Consider the following 23,448-nt stretch of genomic DNA (forward strand, 5'->3'; position numbering starts at 1 on the left):
GTTGGTAATTATTGGAGAATTTGAAGCGTTTATTGACAAAACCCTAATGAAACCCTAGACCTACTTGACACTGAAACCCTAAAGACAACCTTTTGCAATTTTTAATGAAAAGAAGACTGTATATGCCTTTTTAATGAACAGACATGAACCAGTAGGTGAATGACATGAGGAACATGAGGAAAATTGTTGGAAAGCCACTACCGTCAGACGATCCATGTGAAAAATGGAATTCCAATGACTAGGCGAGACACCTAATATGAAATGCAAAAAGAGGATTTGATCTCTGATGGAGGGATGAACAGACCAACTCTAACATTGGCTCCAATGGAGATGGTAGCTCCTTGGAGGTGCCAAGAACTACAGATCTTTGGGTGAGTAGACAATGCCTTTGTCTATTGGGCTATGGAGTCGATGACTTGACAAAACCACACAAGATTTGTTAACTCATTTATTGACTAAAAATTGGACTCAAAAGTAAAATTGAAAACCATAATAAAACCAAACATCACTAAAACATAACTAAAAAACCTACTCTAAGTGTTCTTTTCACCACTCGATCAAGTGAAATGGAACAACCAATGCAACCATGTAAGCATCCTGGCTGCTATTTGAATTCTCCGCAAGTGCTCGCTTAGGAACAACAAGAGAAAACTACTGAATGGCAACTCCCATGGAAAGTCGAAATCATGTTGACTACTGATAAATGTGCAAAGGATGAATTGATTGGATGACTTTAAGAATACTGCGAAAGGATCTTCATAAGCATCGCTAGTGATTTCCATTAACACATTACTACTCTGGTCCAAGTAATCTTCATAGCTAGATATTAAACTTTTCCTCACATCTACACTGTCTTTCTTTGATGATTGCAGCAAGCTGTTAAAAGGATCCTAAATTTCATGAATAACGAAACTCTGGTGCTATTTCCAAATAGAACAAAAATATCCTTTATCGATCTCCTCATATGACTGCAAACTTTGATCTGAGCTTTGTAATGAAAAATCTGTTAAACAAGACAATGAAGGTGACCTTTGAATCATATTATTATCAAATTCTCTTCTGTCACATGGTTAGCCGATGGGGAAGAACTTTTACAACAAACATCATCCAACACACAAGCAATAGGATCATCAAAAGTTTGAGAAGATCATAGAAAATTTTAGGGGCGAATGTTCACCCTCTGGCGAAATTGAGGGGTTTTAAATTTTTAGTGGGCGAATATTTTGTATCATAGTACATTTTTACAAATCACCTCAAATATCCCACCTTATTTTAAGGGAGAGGGTAAAAAAGGTAAATTTAGCCCTTGAAATTAGGAGTTACAACCTTCCATTCGCCCATTTTCAAGAATAGGTTTTATTTAAGTGAATCCATTCGCCAATTTTCCAGAATAGGTTTTATTTCAGTGAATCCTATGGGCCAAAGGCCCAAATACCATATTTATAAAAGAGGTATGGTAAATTAATAAAAATATAAATAATGAGAGGTATGGTAAATAAATAAAACATTTTTTATATTTACTCCATAAGTCACCTTATGCAATGGTGTAAACAAATAAAAATATAAGTAAAGTGGAGGTATGGTAAATAAATAAAACATATTTTTATACTTACTCAAAAGGTATGGTAAATAAATAAAAATATAAATAAACTATATGCATGGTAAATAAACAAAACCTCTTTTTATATTTAGTCCATAACCCTCATTCTATTTATGAAGGCTCAAGAAAGAGTTTTTATTTAAGTGAATCCTATGGGACAAATACCATATTTGTAATGGTAAATTAATAAAAATATAAATAAACGAGAGGTATGGTAAACAAATAAAACATTTTTCTATATTTACTCCATAAGTCACCTTATATTTACGAACACTCAAAAAATGCGTTATATTTAGGTGAAACCTATGGGCAAAATACTATGGGACAAATACCATGGTGTTATAGACATTTTTGTGTCTTACAGCTCTAAGCATGAAATGTCCATAAACCAAGGGATCCTAAGTCCCTAAAAGAGTTGTTCCTGACCCTAAAGGAACAAGGTCAACCAATTACAACTTCTCCCAGAAGTTTTCCACCAGAAACTGCTCAAAATCAGTCAAATCAGGATCATTTCAGCTGCTCCACTAGCTAGCTGCGTTGCATAGCACCCCAATACACTAGCTAGGTGCGTTGCAACGCACCTAAATGCACTACCAGGGTGCGCTGAGCGGGAAATGACAAATGGAAGTGTCATTCTGCGAGGTGGACAGACAATGGAAGCTTCCAGAATCTTCCTCAATGACACTTGCCTCACTGAGTTCGACCAAGGATGAGTAAGAGGCTCTCAGTCTCCAAGTGGAAGCAAGAACTGACAGAGAGAAGCCACAAGTCAAATCATAAGCTGACTCATCCTCTTTTCATACATCTATATATGGATCCCTCATCCTAGAGATCAAGAGGCTGGAATTTTGTACTTTGCAGAGAATTGTTGATGGTTTTGAGATAGAGATCAGTGCATTGGGTGATTTATGCTTTGTTGGAGGTGAAGAGGGGATTCCTTTGCTGGGGGGTTGATGCTGGATCAGGAATCATCGGTTGTAACTCCTGCTGGACCTTCTTGTTATATCAATAAAACTATTTGAGTTTCTCCTACATGCTTGTGTATCAATGATGTTTTGTTATATTTGCATGTTTAGCTTAAATCTGATCCTAAGCTATTTATGAATTTAAATCCATGTCTTTGTGTAGTTTTCCTCTTCTGTGATCTTGCAGGAACTTGGTGAAGCTAGGCAAGTGAAGGAGCAGGTAGCTGGAAGCTGTCAAAGAGGAGAGAGACTGGATCAAAGGACTAGCGCAAGACACAGGTTAGTTCATCCTATTCCTCTTCATTTACAGTTCATAAAGAAGAATACGAAAGAAGTTTTCCTTGTTTGTTGCTAAGGCACTGTCACACCTTAGTGGGATAGGGGCGTTTTGAGTAGACACTTTTCCCAACAACAAAATGGCGACTCCGCTGGGGAGATTGTCTAGTTAGTTTGTTTATGTTTCTCTTGTTGTTTGTTTCATAAACACAGAAGTGGCAATCGAACTGCATTTGCCATTATCAAATGCAAAGTAGACACCTGCTACTTCAATCCACTCACTGGATTTGTTTATGATTTGAATAGCTGATTCACAAATGATCTGATTACCCTTTGTGATAGCTCTTAGACCTCCTTTAAATCCACCCTCTGATTGTGCATTACTGATTGCTTTTACTGGGCCAAAATCCACAGATTAAACTGCAAACCATGACCCAGAACCCGGATAGAAGTCTCGTTTCTGCCCCAGCGTAGGCACTGTGAAGAGACTCTGCATTTCAACGCAGTTCCCGAGAGGGCTACCTGCGCTGCAATTCAGTTTCTCTGTGTAACAGGTGCGCTGATCAGCCTAGCCCTGTGTAGCTGAGGTTCTTTGCTTCATTTTTTCAGTTTTGTCTCTGATTTTGCAGCCTGTGATCAGTGTGTGTCTGTTTAAAAACCCCTTTTATTTGCCTTAATTCCGCCTCCTTTGTACAAAAATACTATACATGTTCTTTGTGTGTTTGTTACATCATTTATAGTTTTCCATTGAAAGAGTAAAATAGTCATACTGTCGTCCTTAGATTTAGATCTGTCGTAAGTGTCGATTTTGATCTTAGGAGAAAGTTTCTTTGCTGTTAACAGTCGATTATGCTTTTACTTTTGCCTTTGGTTTGAATTTTTCACTTTCTAGTGTCGAAACGAGTGTTTATTTCAAAATCATAAAGTGTCGTAATCTTCTCTACCTTTTTGATTTTGAAAAGAAGCTTGTTTGTGTTTTTCACTTGAAAGAAAATTCAGATTTGTACATCAACTTTCTTTTTAGGCATCAATATTAAGAAAGTGAAAACAAATACATGCATATGTGCATTTTCATATTGATAGTTTGTATGGCTCGATTTAGGAAAAGTTCATTTACAGTGTGCTCTTTTCTCTTTGAGAAAAGATTGTGTCTTTCTTTTCCTCTTGTAGCTAGGATTTTCATTGCTGAAAAGTGATAAAAGCTTGCTTATCATCTTTAGATTTCATTTAGGAATTACATCTACATCTCGTGGTGAACGCAAAAGGCAAACTTCATAAGAAGATCAATTTAAAATAAATTGAATGAATCTAACAATGCATTGGAACTTAACGCACAACATTTAGAGGTCTAGGCTAGAGACGTATTCCGACGTCGTAAAGCCTGGTAACTGTTGTCCTCACTGATGGTTGGGTGATTCCTCCACTATGAGATGATAAGTGCCAGTACGGACTTGTGCTCCCATGTACCGTCGAGTATATATTGGGAGACCCCTATAGGCTTAAAACCTTTTATCCATAGGAAGCCGTGTCGGCTGCCCTACTGATCCCAATGCACCGAACACAACATTCGGGAAGATTGACTGCCGTACCTTAAAATGTATTCTGCAGTTTTGTGATTGGTTTGGTACTCCCTCTACCTAGATCTCCATAGCAGTCCCTTTCGTTCCTTTTCAGACTCCTTAACGGAAAAGGTCCATTTGAGCACTTGTCACTTCAGGCTCATTAAAAATCAAAGGAGACTAGAGTCATCTTTTGTTTTTTCTCGACTCTTAAAAACTGAAAAAACAAGTTGTGTCTAAAGCGTCTAAAATTCATTTAATTTGGAAACATACTTCCCCTTTTTATTTTAGTTGATCGAGCAATCCGCAAACGTGGAAGAAAGTCAATTGAAACCCCGTCGTTCGCGGAGGCTCACGAGTCAACCGTCTTTGTCTCCGGAATCGAAACCAGTACGGACAAAGCGAACTCGTTTAACCGGTTCAAAATCTCCTATTAAAGTTAGAACAAGTGTTCCAACAACATCCGATATTCCGGTTACTCCAAACATTTCTGGAAACCCTGCCTCTACAGAAGAAGTTCAACAACCACAGAGGGACAGTGATACTGATCCTAGTCTGAGAGTAAACACTTGTGTTACTGGACCTGTTCCATCTACAACCGGTTCGGAGAGTCTTGCTCTTCAAACATATGTCGTTGTCCATTCCACCCCTTCTTCGGCACCAGAAATATTTTATGGACCTGACGGTCTTCCCCTTCCACCTGGTCTGATTGCGATTGAAGAAATTGTAGAAGACCCTCAAACAAGTACTCCAACGCACTTTGGAGTCGAGGTCACTCTATTTCCTTCTTCATCAGAAGTTGGTCTACCACCAGTGGAAGTTCTTGTAGAATCGCTAGGTAATCTTTTGGATAGACTCCAAATGTCTGAACAACCATCAACATCTAGGACTGTGTCGTCTTACACAACGACAGCAGAACTCCCTGCCATCACTCCAACAATGTTCGCCGGCATACCATCTGTCCCAACTAGCTCTCAACCGCTAGAAGAAGCCCATTCAAGGGCTATTTCAACAGTATGGTCCATTCCTATTTGTTCCTCCGAAATAATATCCGGCAACTCTTATGTTGAGGCTCAACAAATTGATCCATTTGGAGGTCAATTTGGGCAGTCTGGTCCCCAAGGGCAAACAATTCCCTTGAGTTCTGGATTACCACTGTATGGGGGGCAGTATGCCCTATCATTATCCCCTCCGGGAGGATATCCATATGGGAGTTCACAGCAATATTCAGGTTATACCGGAATTACCTCAAGTGGTTGGGTACCTATACTACCTCAACAACCAAGGGTTGTGTATTCGATGCAACAATGTGTACCTATGTCGAATATCCCGACTACACAAGCTATTGTGACAGTGTCACAAGTTCAAACACTGCCTGTTGTATGTCAACCTCATATTTCTCAGGTTGTAATGCAATAGCCCCTTGACCCTGTGACTCAACCACAATCGCCAACTAGTGGGGCGACATAGGTCCAGACGGGTACAATTACCCCACACCTTGGTCCAACGGTTAGTATAGCGCAACAACACATGGCTTCTCAACCATGGCTGGTGCAATACCAACAACCACAATTCCAACAAGTATACCAAGGTTCTGAGCAGCAAATCTTTGCAAACAGTGGACAGCCGTACATTCAAAATGGTCAAAATCAACCATTTTACAATGGTCATGTCCACCAACCGTATCAATCATACCAGCATCAAATGCATTATGCTGGCATGCAAAGACCAACTGCTCAGGAAATCCCATCTTACCCTTGGTATGCTTCACCTAATCTGAATCAGCAGTTACCATTCGTGGCAACTTTAGAGTTACCTGATTTAAACTGGTTAACAAATGATCCAATTGCTTACGACCCTTGGTGGCCAGCGATCCCTCATAAACTTCCATCAGATATTCCTAAATTTAATGGAAATCCGAGCGAAGATCCATCGAATCACGTGATGACATTTCATCTATGGTGTTCATCAAACACCCTAAACGATGATTCGATAAGGTTTCGCCTCTTCCAGAGGACGTTAACGGGTCCAGCGGCAAAATGGTACATTGAATTGCCTAGAGCTTTGTTCGACAACTTCAGTACCTTAGCCACGAATTTTTTAACCCATTTTCAATTACCGATAAGGTATGAAACGGGAACAGAAATTCTTACCAACTTCAAACAGACAACAGCCACTCACATATCTGATCATATACATGAGTGGCGACGTCGTCGTAGGATGGTAAAAACGTACGTTCCCGATCAACTATTAGCTGAATGGTTTATCAAGTCATTACTACCTTCCATTACGGAAGATGTGGCAAAGGGGGGAGTCGTAACGGAAGAGAAAGTTATAGCTCGTGCGCAATATCTGGACTTGATCTATACTCAGTTCGGCACGCTCTACGATAAAATACCTGACGCCCCTAGACCGGAATTCTCAATTCCTCCTCCTCCTAAACCGAACAATGACTCTCACGCCGGCGATGGCGTGATTGGCAAAATGGACACGAAATCGACAAAGGCTACATCTAAGAAGGCCCGTTAGATTTCATATCAAAATGCAAAAGACGAACTTCTTGCTTCGGAAGTAAATGCTGTATCGACAGATAAGGGCAAAGAAACCAAATAACCAGGAAGCAATAAGAAACAAGGCAAAGGAAAGAAGAAGAAACAGGATGAGTCATCTCCTGAAAAACCTTCTTCAAACCCTCCTGGAAATAGGAAACCCCCTTCAGGGTGTCAGATATGTGATGAGGATCATTGGACGAAAGAATTTCCATACAAAGCTGAACTTAACAAATTCTTTAAAAGTTCGAAAACCTCAGCAGTGTTAACTGATCCGTTTCCAAATCCAGGAACAAATCTGGTTGATAGTGGAAATGCTTCCCCGTCTCAAGTGCTAATGTTGTCGGTTTCAAAACAGCAAAATGATGCTTTGATTTCGACAAGGAACAAAGATTACGAGAATCCACAACTATCGAACAACAAGGATAAAGATCAACCGAGTAGTTCGACAACAACTTTGACAGAAGTTGTAACACCCACCATTCCTGAATTAACAATAAAACTGCCAAAGGGAGTAGTACACAAGTCGACATTTAATCCCCGCGCTAGAGCGGCGCAGCATTATAATATAGTGGAAGATTTGGCCCAATCACCGTCTGCTATGTCGACTCTTGAAGTACTTCAAAATTGCCCATCCCAAAGGCAGGCTTTGTTATCAGCCATTGGTGGGGTTGACCCAAAGGATTCCAATCTTGTATCCTTCGACCATAAAGGATACGATCCTCAGTTACCAGCCCAACTAGCTTTCCTTATTCAAGTGAAAGCCCTCAACAAAACTGTTCATCGAACAATTATTGATGAGGGGGCATCCCCATGCATTATGTCGATGAGTTGCTGGAAAACTTTAGGATCTCCAACCTTGTCGTGATCTTCGACGACATTAAAAGCATTCGACGGCAGGACATATACCCCATATGGTATCCTAAATAACTTGAAAGTTGAACTAGGGGGAAAAACGGTAGAAATAGATGTTGAGTTCATTGATGGGAATCTTGATTACAACATCCTACTAGGAAGACCATGGATATATGCCATGGCAGCTATTGTGTCGACCTATATTAGAAAGATTGCATTTCCCTTTCAAGGAGGGATTACAATCGTCGATCAACAAAACTTCCTCCCTAATGGTTCTCAAGTTACAGGAAGCATTCCCATGATCCATGGAAGCCCCCATTCGCTTCAGAATATCAGAGTAGGCCTACTAAAAGATCCTATACTAATGGGAACTTTCGCTCTTGCACCTCCAATCAATCTGGAAGAAGTAGCATCGATAGGAACCTGCAATATGATATCTTCCACAAAGATCTCAGAAAACGATATCAACATGGATCATGCAATGGTTTTTCCCCCAAGCCCAATAGAAATATTATAGTCAATGTCCCTAGCATGGGAGGCAAACCCGAATCAACACTCATCAAGCGTTTGGGTAGATAGGTCTAGAGAATATGGTACCCCTTCAGATCCTTGGTCACGAGTGCATGGAACCGACGAAGAAATTGTACAATCAATGTTGATTGAAGGGGCACCATGGAGTGATTGGCACCATCGTTCCCTTCTTCCGGATTATGAAGAAGATACTCAAGATGACCTTTATCGTCCTTCAGTTTTTGAATTCCTATCAAATACTGTAAATACGGTGGATTCCGAGCGAAACTTATCCAACATTGAAGAGACTATCGCCATAAACATCTCGACCAAAACAAATGTTGTAGAGAATAGTTATGTTGGCAAATGTTGTTCTCCTTCAGAACTGGAAATATATAACGCTCTTTTTCACGAATTCAGAGATGTCTTTGCTTGGTCATATGATGAAATGCCAGGCATTGACTCGAGTATCGTTGAACATGAAATTAAGATGTATCCAGATGTCAAACCGGTAAGACGACGACAATGGCAGGTGCACCCCAAGAAAGCTAATGCCATTAAGGCAGAAGTTGAAAAACTTCTCCATGCTGGTTTTATCTACCCGGTTCCTTTGACCGATTGGGTATCCAATATTGTCCCCGTTATGAAGAAACAAGGGACAATTAGAGTGTGTGTCGATTATAGGGATGTAAATCAAGCTTGTCCAAAAGACAACTACCCTACACCCTTCATCGACCAGATAATTGATGAATGCGCCAGATGCGAAATCTTTTCATTCATGGATGGATTTTCCGGGTATAATCAAATAAATATCCGCCCACAGGACCAGTCAAAGACTGCATTCATTTGTCCGTGGGGCACATTCGCATATCGAAAATTACCCTTTGGTTTAAAGAACGCGGGAGCGACGTTTCAGAGGGAAATGAATTATGCCTACCATAAAAAACATCGTTCAACCATACCTCGACGACCTTCCGGCTCATTCGCGAAAGCGGACCGATCATCCGAAGCATTTAAGAGTGATATTTCTATATTGCCGACACTACAAGATACGACTCAATCCACACAAATGTGTATTTTGCGTCAGTTCGGGTCGTTTACTTGGCTTTGTAGTCTCCAAGGATGGGATTCGTCTCGACCCGTGCAAGGTCCAGGCAATCATAAATTTGCCTCCACCTTCAAATTTGCTTCAGATTCAGAAACTCCAAGGGAAAGCAAACTTTCTGAGGAGGTTCATTCCAAATTACGCCAAACTTGCTAAAGGTTATACACGTCTTTTGAAAAAGGAGGTACCCTTTGTATGGGATCAGGTTGCGCAAGCTTCCTTTGATGCTTTGAAAGATTCCCTAATAAAAGCATCATTAACGTACGTCCCTGATTATCAAAGAGATTTTAACCTATATATGGCTGCAGCAGATACAACCATCGCAATGGTTTTAGTTCAAGAAGTCGATGGAATTGAACATCCTATATATTATTTAAGTAAGAACTTAAATGATACAGAAAGAAAATATTCTTACGTTGAAAAACTGGCGCTTGCAGCTGTTCAAGCGATACAAAGATTTCGACACTATGTCCTCTTTAGGAAAACTACCATTCTATCTGATTGCAACCCCATGACTTATATATTGTCGCGACAGTTGTTGGGGGGCAAATATTCGAAATGGATAGCGATCCTTCAAGAGTTTGATCTGGAATTCGTAAAATCCAAATCAAAGAAAGCTCTAGTTTTTGCAGAATTATTATGCGATCTCCCATCGTCGTCCAACGATGAAACATCCGAAGAATCAATTGTGGATGAAAATTTGTTTCTGATATCTACAAGCAATGAGTTGTATGGAGATATAATAATTTATCTCCAAATCGAAAAGTTTAGGCCTAACACTTCACACTCTAAACAAAAACGTATTCGATACCAAGAAAAAGACTACATGATTGTCGATGATACACTTTACCGTCGTGGTATCGATACAGTTCTGAGAAGGTGCCTCACCCATGAGGAGGCCGAAAAGGCCCTGAATGAGTGTCATTCAGGGGCCTGTGGGGGGCATCAATCTGGATATGCTACAACACAAAAAATCTTACGAGCAGGATACTTCTGGCCAACAATGTTCAAAGATTGCATAACCGCAGTCAGAAGTTGCGATGCTTGTCAAATTTTTGATAGCAAAACCAGAAGACCACCTGCACCTCTACAGCCAATAGTTGCTGTTGGGCAGTTCACGAAATGGGGCATCGATTTCATGACATGTAACCCCACCTCGACTGGGGGGCATGGGTATATCATAGCCGCAGTTGACTATTTTACCAAATGGGCGGAGGCGATGCCTACATTAGATAATACTGGTGAAACAGCTGCCCTTTTCTTTTTCAATCATGTAGTCACCAGATTCGGCGTACCACAGGCTATAGTCACAGATCATGGATCGCATTTTCGCAATCACATGATGCTCGAATTAGCTGCCAAACTAGGATTGTCTCACGACAGCTCTACTCCGTATTATCTGCAAGCCAACGGACAAGTTGAAGCGATCAACAAGGTCCTGAAGTGCATGTTGCAAAGGATGATCGGAGTTCACAAAAGAAGGTGGCACCTAATCCTGTACTCAACCTTGTGGGCTTACCGAACATCGGTAAGGAATGCGACCAGGTTCACACCCTTCCAACTGGTATATGGCTTGGAAGCAGTCTTACCAGTCTAGTGCCAAATCTCGTCTCTTAAACTCGCAATCGATATCCTCCCCAAAACTTCAGAAGAAGAGGCTCGTTTCTTGGAATTAATCCAATTGGATGAAACCTGTCGTGATGCCACCTTGGCTAACGAAGCCCATAAGAAACGAGTCAAGGCGCAGTTCGACAAAAATGTCAAGCCCCCATGTCTTCTCAGAAGGTGACTTGGTCTTGCTTTACGACCAAGAATCCGATAAATTGGGAGCAGGTAAATTTAAGTCTTTATGGATGGGCCCCTATATTGTTAAACGAGTGTTGGCAAAAGGAGCCTACGAGTTAATGGATTATGACGGAGTTCCACTGGCGCAACCTCGTAATGGGTTGTACCTCAAGCGTTACTATGCTTAAATAGTAACCAATATGCTTTTGTTGTATTTTGTTTTCGCTAAAGTGTTCGTTTTGGTCGAGTAATCCACATTTTTACATTTATTGCAGATGTCAAACCTTTTGGAGACATGTGTTGGATATGTCGACGGAGCGAGTCGTAGTTTGCGGAACCTGTCCTCCACGGCCTGGGCCATTTTGATCCAAGCGGCGAGTTAGTAAGTTTCAGAGGTGTATGTATTGGTCAATCAACGAATAACATCGCTGACTATAGCGCGTTGATAGAACTTCTCTCTGATGCCATCGCCCATGGTATATGCCGACTAATTGTCAGGCTAGACTCACAACTTGTAATACTACAACTCAACGGTATATATTCCGTCCGAAACCCAGCTATTTATCGCATGTTCCTAAGGGTTAAGATTTTGGAAAGACAATTTGATCTTATTCAATACCAACATATTTCCAGAAACTTAAACACATTAACCAACTCATTAGCAAACTATGTGTTAGATAGACATTTGCAACATTTATAAAAAGAAACACATCATCAATGTTTTACATGTGGATCATATAGCTCAACCAGAATAAAACCCCGAAAATCAAAATATATATATAGCTGTTTATGGTTTACATATAATGTTCTGTAACCACGACAAAATCGGTCACATGACCCAAAAACGAAAAATGCTAGGGGGCACCCTAGTCTAATGATGCTCGTGATAGCAAGTCACAGCCTGTGCGATCATGCGTAAGAGATGAGTCCATCGTCTAGGCACACCAGTAGTATTCCACTGTAACTGCAAAGGTAGCTCGTCGATCCTCACATTTGGAATACCGAGAGTAAGGCTCTCAACCTACTCCTGCACAGCTGTGAGAGTCTCAGCCACATCAAGGTCACGAAGAATAACCCTCCCGGCGGCCTCTCCTACTGGGGCGACGACTGGCACTCTCAGGCGAACTACTAGACGAACAGGACCAACATCTGCATGTACACATGAGTTTGATTAAAGTCTTGATAGAATAAAGCACAAGGAAATTATAAAAAAAACAGTAAACAGTGATATGGTCAAAGATTTTACCAATAGCACCCCACTGCTCGCCATCCGGCAGTACTAAATCTGGATCACCCCGGAAGTCCATGCCAGCATATGGATACTCGGCATAAAACATCTCCTGACGATCAAACCACCTGAAGAAGGTGTCAGAAAACGAAATCTGAGACTGGCCAGCATGCCTAGACATATGGTCAACCCATCTCTGCATACGTGGTTCAGTAGGAGAAGGTAAGTCGAGTGCAATGTACTGCGGCTGCATCAGTGGTATGTTCTCCAAGGTAAAGGCGGTCAAAATAGAACCGAAACCAAAGTTCTTCAACTTCCCGTCCTTTATCTTGGTCAACTGATTTTTCATAACAAGAAGTATTGCATCGCACTAGTTGAATATTTTCGGTTGGAGGCATTCCAAGACATGTTGCATATAGGATTTGTTGGCTACATGAAGAGATGCACTACCGGCCATCCTACCAAAAGTAAACAAGATAGACCTAAGGGACCTATCAGTGACATCACGGATGATGATCTTGCCGTCTTTACTCGGCTGAGATCCTACCCTGCAATACTGGCGGGCATAATCTCTCACAGAGTCACTTCCTCGGGCCGAGCCTGACAAAGAGATGGGGGCACCCTGCCTCGACAATCCAGTCAAGAAGTAAATGTCTACTGCAGTAAAGGGGATAGATTTGCCCCTAATCTGGAAAACTTGATTGATAGGATCCCAAGCATCGAGCAAATACTGCAGTAGGTTGATCTGCTGTCTCATGCTAGAGATGCGAAAGAACTTCAGCAAGCCACAGTTCCGCAGCGCGTTCACTGTAACCGGATCATGTAAGGCAATCATGTCCTCTTCTTCATGTTCTCGTTCTCACCATGTAAGGGTCATCTTGCTTCGAGATTTCTGAAAAACAAACAAGAGAGGAGTTAGATCCTGATTTTGATGAGAAACAGGAAAAAATTTTCATCAAAAAATGTGCAACAAATTCCTTTTCTGCGCCCAACGTACCTGCAACAGTGTTCCACCTGCGTTGAATGTCAAACTGCCTTCATACTGGCCAACATTCAGCGCAGGTTTTGATGTACCCAGGGTGCGTTGATGGCAGAACGAACCCATCAAATCCCTGGGGCTCAGAAAAGCAGAGAATGAAGCACAGAATGCAAAAAGGAAACCATGAAATGAAAGAGCTCGGGTTTAGCTCCTACCTGGTCCAGACGGCGCCGAGAATCGTCAACAGAATCTCCCGAAATCAGCTGATGAAAATCAAGGGGGAAACGGCACCTCCAAAGCTCCAACAAACCAAGTTCAAATGAAATGGAAAAATGAGAGGTAAAAACACTTTTTAATTGCTTTTTACGTAGTTCAAAGTAAAATATTAGCATTTTAATCTCATTTTCAAGTAAATGTTGTTCATTTCTAACTAGTTTAATGAAGCAGTTGAAAATACAGTACTATCTTTGGAAAGACGAAGCTATTTACAGTAAAAAATCAAAACAAGACCGTCTAATCGAGCAATTTTAGCACATAGTTCAAGCTCGTTAAAAAATAAACATAAGACCGAGCAAGTGTTTCAATCCGTGTTTAAGCTCGTTAAAAAATGAACTATCCTCTGGTAAATAACCACTGTGAATGTAGTATTACCAGCCATTAAAGCCTTGGTCGTGTTTGCACCGTCACCTCCACTTTTCATTGGCCGATCATTCACCTCCATTTGATTGTTTACCCATTTTGAGGAACAACTGCGAAGAGTGATTTCACTAGCCATCCTTGTGACACTGCCGTGATTGGAAAATTCCAAACCTTACCTGGAATCAGCTGCTGCCCATTTTATCACTCGTTCCTCAAAAGACGAGTCTTCTTTAAGCTCTTTTCATCTGACTTGTAAAATATGAAAAGATTGCCGACTTTTGGCCTTCCAGCTCGTTAAAGCAACCAGAAGTGCTATCCCTCCTGTAGATTTTAATCTTTTTGGACCTGAGGGATTATTGAACAAAAAGATCGAGCGCTTGTGTTGTTTGGCTCGTTAAAACTATCGAAAATTCCTCCCTTTTGTATTGTTTTATACTTTTTCGGACTTAAAGGATTAGATGACGAAAAAGGAATTCCGGAGTTAACTTTACGTACCTTTTTAGACTCTCTAAAAACAAAAAGGACCGAGTTATCTTTGTCGTTAAACTCGTTAAAAATATTAATAGTGACAAACTTGTCTTTAGACGAGAATGAGTTTCACTATCGCTAGGCTCGTTAAAACATAGCGATGGGTTTGCCCGAAGGGAAAATTATAGAACAAGCATATGTTATCCTCCTCAAGCTTGACAAAAATAAAGAGGTACTGGTCAACAATGACTGGGGAAAAATTGGGAAGAAACTCAAAGAATCTTTATTGGTAGCAAGTCGCTCTTGAACATGACACTTCCACTCCGTGCCTGAGTCAGGCTGGGTTGTTTCATTCACCGGTCACATCAACATGGTCACGCCATACCATCCACATTTGGGGTAAATGCTACCGATCCATCACATAAGTGTCGCCGACATGTTCAAGAGAAGTCATCCAGGGAAGTCACCCGTGTTCCATCCACTACCATACATTATACTTCATTCCTTCATGACCGCCATCCTGAACCATATATCATCAGATCGTTTTCACCTCCATCAAAATCATTTGCTCTGTTCCGTGTCATTGATGTGGGATTCATTAAGGCCCTCCTTTGACGGGTCGCTTCTTGTCGACACTAGCTCATTATCCAAGAAGTTGATCTAGGAACACCCCATTCAGTACTTTGAAGCTTGCATGCCTCAATGGCAAGTTTCTCACTTCCGGCGACAGGTATACATCAATGACCTTCGACCAAAAGATTTTGCATGGTGTTCGATGCCAAATCCTTTATTCACACCACGTGAATTGTACTACTGTACCTTGTGGGTCATCATCATTATCGGTGATTCCTCTCACGCTTGTTAACAGTTTACATCATCGACTGGTAATCAAGCGATGTCTTTCCATATTCGACTTCAAAACATTTCTCACATGGATCGACTTATACTACGAGTGAAGATCGGACGAGATTGAAGACCCCGGATCTAGTTTCATCCATCCGGGCTGTGATATATATTCAGAAAAAATAAAGACATTGACATGTATAGCATTGCAGCACAGATAATCATCCTACCAAAAGGATGATGACTTCATCAAAATCATCAGTCTACCATCAGACGATTGTCTGTCCTATGTACATAAAAATTAATTTATAAAGCTGAGCATGGGAATGCCCGCCTCAGCTAGATCATGAAAGCAGTATGAAGATAATGTATTGTATTGTATCTTATTACAGGTCTCCTCCCAACATTGAAAGAACTTCGGATCCTCCTAATAAATCATTTCACCCGATAAACGAACTCATACTTTAGGGGGCAACTATTATAGACATTTTTGTGCCTTACAGCTCTAAGCATGAAATGTCCATAAACCAAGGGATCCTAAGTCCCTAAAAGAGTTGTTCCTGCCCTAAAGGAACAAGGTCAACCAATTACAGCTTCTCCCAGAAGTTCTCCACCAGAAACTGCTCAGAATCAGTCAAATCAGGATCATTTCAGCTGCTCCACTAGCTAGCTGCATTGCATAGCACCCCAGTACACTAGCTAGGTGCGTTGCAATGCTCCTAAATGCACTACCAGGGTGCGCTGAGCGGGAAATGAAAAATGGAAGTGTCATTCTGCGAGGTGGACAGACAATGGAAGCTTCCAGAATCTTCCTCAATGACACTTGCCTCACTGAGTTCGACCAAGGATGAGTAATAGGCTCTCAGTCTCCAAGTGGAAGTAAGAACTAACAGAGAGAAGCCACAAGTCAAATCATAAGCTGACTCATCCTCTTTGCATACATCTATATATGGATCCCTCATCCCAGAGATCAAGAGGCTGGAATTTTGTACTTTGCAGAGAATTGCTGATGGTTTTGAGATAGAGATCAGTGCATTGGGTGATTTATGCTTTGTTGGAGGTGAAGAGGGGATTCCTTTGCTAGGGGGTTGATGCTGGATCAGGAATCATTGGTTGTAACTCCTCCTGGACCTTCTTATTATATCAATAAAACTATTTGAGTTTCTCCTACATGCTTGTGTATCAATGATGTTTTGTTATATTTGCATGTTTATCTTAAATCTGATCCTAATCTATTTATGAATGTAAATCCATGTCTTTGTGTAGTTTTCCTCTTCTGTGATCTTGCAGGAACTTGGTGAAGCTGGGCAAGTGAAGGAGCAGGTAGCTGGAAGCTGTCAAAGAGGAGAGAGATTGGATCAAAGGAATAGCGCAAGACACAGGTTAGTTCATCCTATTCCTCTTCAATTACAGTTCATAAAGAAGAATACGAAAGAAGTTTTCCTTGTTTGTTGCTAAGGCACTGTCACACCTTAGTGGGATAGGGGCGTTCTGAGTAGACACTTTTCCCAACAACACATGGACTAGATTGTTATTAATACCATGCAAAAAATATTATTAACCCTAATATTAGTATTAATAAAAATAAAAATGGCACATCGTATTGACCCATGGTATTCACCTGGAATGTAGCCTATTTAGATGGGGGAATTAAACCAGCATAGACCCATCTTTACTCTGGATCTACTAACCCTATCAAATATTGTGATATCCAAACTAGCATAGAGTGAAAAACTATTTGATCTGATCAAGAGTAAAAGTGGATGTTGTAATTTAATGTATGTTAAACATTTTAGCTTGGTTAAAATAAAAAATAAAATAAAAATCAACTATTAATTTTATTAATTTTTATAAATTACTAATAGTAATTTTTAAGCTCTAGGTTTATGATAACCCATGGTAATGCCATGGTATTCATGTGAGCATAGACTATTTAAAGGGGAAATTCTATCATCTTAGATCCATCTTAATTCTGGGTTTACCAAGTGCTCAGAGGGATAAATAGATTTCATCCCCTTAAGAGTGGTAGATGTGGAGTTAAGATGGATATAGGTTGGTTTTTATGATAATGAAGATATTAAATAGACTTAGGAAATTATATTGTAAAAACATCTGAAGGTGAATGGTTAAATCATAGACATTGGACAAGTATATTTGTATACTTCTGTTTTAAACTGAAACAAATCCAGGGCTAAAAGGAATGGATTGATTGCACTAGTCATCCTTCTATAACATTCCAACATATCCTCGAGTAAACAGATTGTAATTTGGGTAATTTTTCTAATTGCAAACAGGAACATACTTGTGTATCGACAGGGTGGTTACGAGGTCCCTAGAAGTGATGAATTTGAATTTTTCTTGGTTTTATATATAGTATTATGTTTTTTCTCATGCTTTCTATGAATGGCACGGGTGAATTTTATCCTACACCCACTAGGTTATCGATATGAAAATAGTAATTTTGATTTCAAAAGATATTTTAAAGAAATGCAATGATTTCATTTGTGTATTCAATAAACACAAGATTTTATAATTGAGTAAAATATTCACCATGCCTGGTGAGAGATTCACGAAAAAATTATATATACATCATATTATTGATAAAATCACCTTCCATTGTTCTTATATACCATGGAGATTCGCGCATTTATTATACATGTAAATTTATGGGGGGTTCTTAAAATTTTCCTTAGAGAAGACTGTTGTGATGTATCCATTAAAACTGTATGAAATCCTACTGACTGTTCATCTTTCTCTTTAGGGATATTACGAAGATTCCGCCCTATAAACTGAAATGCTTCGAAACAAAAGGGTACATAATCCTCTTGCATCATTAGATCATGTATTTCAGATTCCACGCCTTCATCTATAATCTGATATTCAATTGCGTTTGGTGGCTACAAATCTGGTGTTAGGGAGGGTTTTGTATCCAAAATGATTTCATCAATCATTTCAGGGGAAGATTTCTCATTAACAACTTGCTCAAGAATTTCGCTATCTGTCCTTCCTACGAGCTGTTCATTTTAAGATTTACTATGCAATTTACCCTTCAAAAACTAAAATGGTCCAAAACAGAAAGGCATGGAATCTTCTTGTATTATTTGATCATATGTGCCAGCTTCCATTTCTTCATGTGCAACTTGACAATCAATGGCATTTGGGGGCTGGATATCTGAATATGAGAAGTCTTGAACAAGGTTTTCATTGCTCTCAAGGTGGTCCAGATCAAGACTTGTTGACAATTGATTTCTGAGTGCATGAATGTTGTCTCTGATGAACTGAAATGAATCGAAGCAAAAAGGTAAATATCCTTCACTTACTTCAAAATTTGTTTCACTTTCCTCGTCACTGTCATAGCTGGTATGCATTGGTTGATTAATGTATTCGAACTACTGAAAGTGAACTTCTTCCTCACACAAACTAGCTGTTGTTTCATCTGCAAGATTAGCTTCTGTTTGGAGAACATAATCATCATCATCCTGATCAAACTGAGGCAAATCGTCAGTATAAAACACATCATCAAGCATACATGCCATATCAACAAATCTCTCTTCTCCAAGATGATCTATAAAACAATCATTATCAGATCTATGTTTTGGATCAACAACTTGTTCTTCTTCAATCAGTGAGCCATGGGTTTGAACATCATAATCATTCCTTGCGGTGATCTTTTGCATCATCTCTTCCACTGCACTTACCAAAACATCAAGCTTTACCTCTAGAGATGTCGATTCCTCCGGATCTATGTTTTTCATCTCTTCTTCCTTCAACTTTTCCCTTCAGATCAGCAAATGAGCCTCTACATCTACTGCATTATTCTGCATCTCCTCGAGTGTTGCAACATTCCTTTCTGTCATCTGAAATTCCATTTCCAGATCAAAGGCACCCGGATAGTGCAAGAGAGGAGATCTAGGAGGAGGCCTTACATCAACTAGAATCGAATAATAAACTTGGTTAAATCTGGCAGAAAATTGTTGTACTGTCTCCCCTAGTAGTCTTTTTAGCTGGTTATACTCTTCTATAATCAAGAAAAGGTTTCGTCCGATCACCCACCTGTCGAGGAAAACTTTGACGAACTGCTGGAAATCTGAGATGCTCACATCAGGTAGGGTTTTGAACCAACTCTTGACTTTCCTTGCAAAGAAAGAGCAAAAGGCCTAATACTAACATCTTCTTCATCAACTTCAAAAAGATCAAGAAAAGTCTCAACATTCTGCACATGTTGCTCAGTGTTGACATTCTTACATTCACCTTAAAATCTTGGAAAATATAGGTAATAATTTCCAGGGAAAGCATGGAGAACAGAAGGTAAAACAAGAGGTTTATACCTATCTGGGACTATAAAAGGTGTAGGAGTATATACAAGAGCTATGTGATCAGTTTTGTTTTCTTTAGGCTCATCACGCTGAAGAGATTCATCATGAGATGAGGGAAAGGTAAGGAGGCTAGGATCAAAGAGAAACTCAGTATTTACACTTTTTGAATAGATCGAGTGAAGATTTTGATCACCTTTATCATACAACAAATTTTGAAAAACTTTCAGAACAACAAAGAAGTAATTTACAAGAAAGAAAAGTAGATCCTGAATACCATTCCACTTTGGATACCTGGACTTTTTGTAAGATCCTTCCATTTTCTCAGAGAAGAATTAGTCCTCCAGTGGAGTCTCTACATTGAGTTGGAGTCACCAGGTGAATGATTTCACCCTTCTTATGTCTGATCGTTGTCCACCATCAACCGTCAGATCTAGCTTGATACATGTACTGGGTTGATCATTTAGATCAGATGTTTAGTTTATAAACTAGACCAGAGATTGACTGAAGTAGCATTCATCTACTTGCGCTAATGCAAAGCAAAAGCATTTCGAAGACTACCTGGCTAACTTCAGGCTCCGTCTATAGTCTACAAAGCCAAACAATGAAAATAAACTTTCTTCCCCAGTATGGTCACCACTATGTTAGAGCCTAGATTTACCTCAAGCTGAAAATGTAAGCTTCTAGGTCCACATCAAACCACGCTCAGCCTCGTAGCTAGCCCTACGAGGACAGGAGAGGGCTCTCTCTGGGTCAATATTAGCAAAAGATAATCGATGGGGCTTTAAATTACTGATTTAACAACTGATCTTAGGCTAGGTATGAAGTGCAAGAGTTTAATTTGAGTTTTTTTTGGGGGTTTTGTTGGAAAAAGGGAAAGGCAAATTTGGGTCCGGGGATGAGGCCAAATTTTTGTAGAGTTCCAGTTGGGGCGAGGTAGGCAATAGTTTTGATACCTTAGATTAAATTAATGGATGGAAAAGACCATTGAGGAGTTCAAGAGGGCAAGAGGCTGCACTAATCCTCTCCAAACAGATGAAAACATGTAAAACTAAACAAAGTTTAAGGCAGAGCACAACAAACTCATGAATTCTACCTTTGTCACTCAATTTGCTTAATTTTAGAAGCAAAGAGAAGGGAAATGGCATACACAAAACATCAATGAACTTACAATTACATGAAGAAAAACACCATCAAAACACAGAGCCACAAGGATCCCAACAAGTGCTGCAAAACCCTGGTCTTTCCTTTGCCAAAAATGCAGAAATCAAATGTACAATGGAGTGCCAAGCAATCCCAAGTGTCCAACCATGCTAATGACTGAAAAACAACATAATATAGACAAACATAGCTCATCCTTACCTCTAGGGGTTGAGCTCATGAGTTTAGGAGCTGATCCAACTGATTCTAAACTGAGAACTAGAAACTAGGCAAGATAACAGCATGCCTCTAAAAACAAGGGAACTGATTCATTCAGTTTGAAACAACCTCTAAACTGATGAATCTACCTCTACAAGTGAAAATCAAACATATTTAAATCATAATACATCAATGTTCATCAAATTACATCATAAATGTTCCATTAGGAAAGAGAAAAAGTCAAACTAGGTGAAGCTAGGCGAAAAACTGAGCAAAACTTGGTCAAACTGGCAATTTTTCCTCTATGTGTAGCGCTTGTTTGGACCCACTTTTGGAGGCCTTCCGAATGTCCAAATGAGCTCCAGGTGTGCTTTATGGAAATTTCTACCTGTCTACTTTCTAACCCATATGGAAGTTTTCAATTTGACCTCAATTTTCCCCTCCAAAAGTCCATTCTCCCAACACTGCTTCCTGTGTGTCAAAATAGGGGCAGTGAGGTCATTTTTTGAGTGTTTTTTGACCTTTTGAGGGCCCAAAAACTGCCCAAATTTCTTGGCAGTAGGTAGAAAAGTGTAATTTTGCATGCAAAATCCAAAAATGAATTTTTTTTGTGATTTAGAGACCCATAGCAAAAGCGAGCGCCACATGGTGCGACACATAGGGAGGAAAACTTCGTTTTTTGTGCCAAAAATTTTCAAAAATACAAAAATTGCTCCAAATTTCTTGAAATTTGGGCTAGCGCTTCTTCATCAAGAGCTATGATGGGCCAAGGATGCCTTGGCCAATATCCAGAGTTGATCATGCTCTTTTTGCCTCTTTTGTCTTTATCCTGAACCTGTGGTGCTGCTATGTCAAACTGTGCTGGACTGCCTTTGATGATAGTTTAACCTCCGCCACCAAGGGAAAATAGTGAAAAGAGGGAGTATAAGGGGAGGGAAAAATAGTGAGGGATTAGGGACTGTTGGGATAGATTTAGTTAGGGAAATATGGGAAGTTTTGGGGGTTTTTGTATAGGGTTAGGGTTTGGGGTTTTTGTTTGAGTTTTAGGAAATAGGAATAGGGGTATATGATTAGTGAATTAAGGGATATGTAAACTTGGGAAAAAAGGGAAGCAAGGGGAATATGGAACTAGGGAATGATGAGGTGGGGGAATACTTAGTAATAAAATGACCAACACAAAACCCTAGCAGCAATCTCCTTTGACAATTTTGAAGGGATAGGGTTTGCTTTCCTTAACACACTTCACCATTCATAAAACACCATCAACAACCATCAATCTTGGATGAAAAACCATGATGGAGGCTCTACCTACTTGCCACAAGGAAAATCCGTGCATTTTTGGGTGATTTGAGGCAAGTTCTAGCAATTTCGAGCTCTCTGGCTGTATGCGCCGCGCATCTAGCGCAATGCATCGTGCCCCACCTATGCACCACGCCTGTGCAATTTTGAACTAAAAGTTGAAGCCCAGTGCGCCACGCACCTATTTTTGACCGATTTCTCCCAATTTCTCTTGCTTACCTCCAAACACAACTTTGCTTTGCTTCCAAGAGTGCAAATGAACTTTGCAATTTGAAGAAATGACTTATAAATGAGGAGCTTTTAAGTTTTGTCTCATAAAACCCACTTTCATAATATTTGCAAATGACTTTATCTTTAAGCTCAGTTTTTTGGACTTTTTCACTTCTTTTTTGGCTTTGGAATGAACCAAATGACTTGAGCTTTGCTTGTTTTGCAGGTGATGGAGCTTTTTGGGCTAAGGAAAGAAACCAAGATGCATATGAAGGAATTTGCAATGGAGAAAACAAAATTTACATAATTTTTGTACAATAAAGGCTAAATACTATGTTTTTTTCCTCAAAACAGAGTTTTGAGGAAAAACAAATTTTCGAACACTTGGAGATGAAATTTTTTGATGATGAAACCTCCTCATAGCTTGCTGGTAATTATTGGACACTTTGAAGCATTTATTGAAAAAAACCTAATGAAACCCTAGACCTACTTGACACTGAAACCCTAAAGACAAGCTTTTGCAATTTTTGATGAAAAGAAGACTGTATATGCCTTTTTAATGAACAGACATGAACCAGCAGGTGAATGACATGAGGGACATGAGGAAAATTGTTGGAAAGCCACTGCCGTCAGACGATCTATGCACCAAATGGAATGCCAATGACTGGCCGAGACACCTAATATGAAATGCAAAAATAGGATTTGATCTCTGACGGAGGGATGACAGACCGACTCTAACAAAGCAAATGGTATATTTCTGTGTTACCTTTGAATATAGCCATCTTCGTTGATAGGGCTGCAAAGCCCACCTTAGTAGAGAATATGAAAGAAGTGATCGCCGTTGAAAAACTTCTTATTGATTTAGAAAAAAAAACGGCTCTTGAAGAAAGAAAGTCCAAAAAAGTT

Source organism: Pinus tabuliformis, chromosome 9 (genome assembly GCF_031772625.1).
Source record: "Pinus tabuliformis cultivar Carrire ecotype Pingquan chromosome 9, CPIR1, whole genome shotgun sequence".
In the NCBI taxonomy this organism is placed as follows: domain Eukaryota; kingdom Viridiplantae; phylum Streptophyta; class Pinopsida; order Pinales; family Pinaceae; genus Pinus; species Pinus tabuliformis.